We start from the raw sequence: 2,767 nt of genomic DNA on the forward strand, positions 1-2,767 counted from the left end.
TCAATCCCCAGCACCACATGCCAGCCAGCCCCGCCCCCTGGTGGGCTGAGCTGGACACACACACACACACACACACACACACACACACAAATAAAAAAAAAAAAGACTGTGGCCTCAGTTGCATCAATTTACTGATAAATCCTCAATTTTATCTTTTTTATAGCTGAATAATACCCCATTATGTAAAAATACTACATCTTCATTATGCATCCCTAAATTGATGTCATTTAGTTCATTTCCAAGGTTTATCTATGACAAATTGTGCTTCTAACATGGGTGCATATATTTCACAGTGCTGTTTTCACTTCTGGAAAAATACCCAGGAAAGGAATGGCAGTGTTGAATGGGACCTCCAATCCTAATTTCTTGAGGAATCTTGGAACTGATTTCCACAGTGGTAGTACCAGTCTCCACTCCCACCAACAGTGAAGAAGAGTTAGTTTTACCACACAACCTCTCCAGTATTTTTTATTGGCTGACTTCTTGATGACAGTCATTCTTTCTGGGGTGAGATGGAATCTCAGTGTTATTTTAATTTGGATTTCTTGAATGACAAACAATGTCGAAGATTGTTTTATAAATGTATTTTCCATTGGTATCTGTTCATTTATGAAGTGTATATTTATCTCAGATGCCCCTTTTAGACTGGATGTTTGAATATGGGGTGCCTGATTTTTTTAAAAAAAATCTTTACATGTTCTAGATAGAAGGCCTTTGTCAGTTGGCTATAATTTTTTCTGTTTGTGGGTTTTCTTTTTATATGTTTGAGATTTGCTTTTAAGTGCAGAAACTTTTCAAAAAGATGAGATCCTCCTGGTTGATTCTTGAAGTATTTCACGTGAAAATTGGGTTTTGTTCATGAACTCTCTACCTACCCCTATCTTTTTAAGATTTCTACCTACATTTTCCTCCAGAAGATTTAGTATTTTTTTTTCAATAATTCTATTGGTACATTTTATTTTAACTTTTTTTGTGCATGTGTGTTTAGTACATGATCTACAGGGTCTCACTACACAGATCAGACTCATAGTGATTCTCCTGTTTTCAGCCTCCCAAGTGCTGGGATTACAGGTACATCCCACCATGACCAGTCTCAATCGCCGTCTCAGTGTACTCCATAGGCGGGGCTGGCACAGCACACCAGAGATTGAACTGCAGCTACTGTGCTCTGCTAAGCAGGCAGTTTAGTCTGCTGAGCTACCTAGTGTTTCTGTTTTAATGTTTAAATCTTTGATCCATTTTGACTGTAGTTTAGTGTATGGTGATAGAATTGGATCTAATTTTAAACTTCAGCATGTGAAAGGCCAGTTTATCCAGCAACACTTATCAAAGAGGCTATCTTTCTTCCAGTGAACATGACTTCTTCCCCTTTATCAAAGGTAAGATATGTGAGTGTGTTTGTGGTTGTGTCTACCATCATTTAATCTGTTCCATTGATCCTTGGGTCTGTTTTTATAACAATATCATGCATAAAGTATTATGTAGCTTTATAGTATAATTGAAGTATGGGATTATAATGCCTCCTACTTTTCCTTTGTTGCCAAGAATTGCTTTTGACTTTCTGGGCCTCTTCTGATTGCAGATGAATTTTAGCAGTGTTTTCTCTAGCTTTGTAAGATATACAAGTGGTATTTTAATTGGGAATGCACTGAATCTGCATAACAATTTTGGTAGTGTGGCCATTTTTACAGTGTTCCTTCTTCCTATCCAGAATCATGGAATAACTTTCCATTTTCTCAAATCCTTTTCAATCTCTTCTGTCAGAGTATCATAATTATCACTGTAACTCTTGCTTCTTTTGTGAGATTGATTCCTATGTATTTCTTTCCTTTTTTTTTCAGGGGGGATGCTATTTGAAAGGCATTGTTTCTTTAATTTCTCTCTCAGTGTTCATTCTTTGTGTACAAAAATGCTAATGATTTCTGAGTTTTGACTTTGTATCCTGCTACATTACTGAATTTGTTGATTAAATCTACAAGACTCTTGGTGGATTTTTTGGAGTCTTCTATGTAGAATATCATGTCATCTGCAAATAATGATAGTTTCATTTCTTAGTTTCCAATCATTATCTCTTTTATTTCTCTATTTTCTAATTGCTCTGGCTAATGTTTCTAGAACTGTATTAAATAGAAGTAGAGGCAGTGGACATTCTTGTTTTGTTCCTGATTTTAAAGGGAAGGCCTTCAGGCTTTGTCTATTTAGTATGGCTTTTACCTTTGTCCATTTGCTGTTGGTTTCTCATATAGAAGACTTTTATCAGGTTGAGGTAGAGACCATTTATTGTAATTTCCTGTATTTTTTTTTAAATCACAAATGTTAGACTTTGTGAAAAGCTTTTTCTGCATCTTTTGAGAAGATCATGTGTTTTTGTCTTGACTCTATTGATGTAGTGTATTATAATTATGGATTTGCATATGTCGAACTATCCCTGAGTTCCTGGGATTAATCTCACTTGATTGTGATGTATAATCTTCTTGGCAATTTGCTGCATTCTGTTTGCTAGTATTTTATTGAGGATTTTTGCACCTATGTTCATTAGAGAGACTGGCCTGTAGTCCTCTCTTTAGTTGGATCTTTCTTTGGTTTTGGTATCAGGGTAATACTTGCCTCCTGGAATGTGTTTGGGAGAATTGCTTCAGTTTAAATTTCCCTGAAGATTTTCAGAATAGTTGGCATTAAATCTTTTCTTAATTTCTTGTAGCATTCAGCTGTGAATCCATTGGGACCTTCATTATTCTTTGTTAGTAGGTTTATTTTATTACATTTT

General features: G+C 35.6%; 1 protein-coding gene across 1 annotated transcript in view; it reads left to right on the top strand.

Moving 5' to 3' along the window:
- LOC101587879 (ATP-binding cassette sub-family G member 2-like) overlaps positions 1–2,767 on the top strand; it is a 65,537-nt gene that overhangs the window by 49,758 nt on the left and 13,012 nt on the right. The window lies entirely within an intron of this gene.

Source organism: Octodon degus, unplaced genomic scaffold (genome assembly GCF_000260255.1).
Source record: "Octodon degus isolate 3935 unplaced genomic scaffold, OctDeg1.0 scaffold00125, whole genome shotgun sequence".
NCBI lineage: Eukaryota > Metazoa > Chordata > Mammalia > Rodentia > Octodontidae > Octodon > Octodon degus.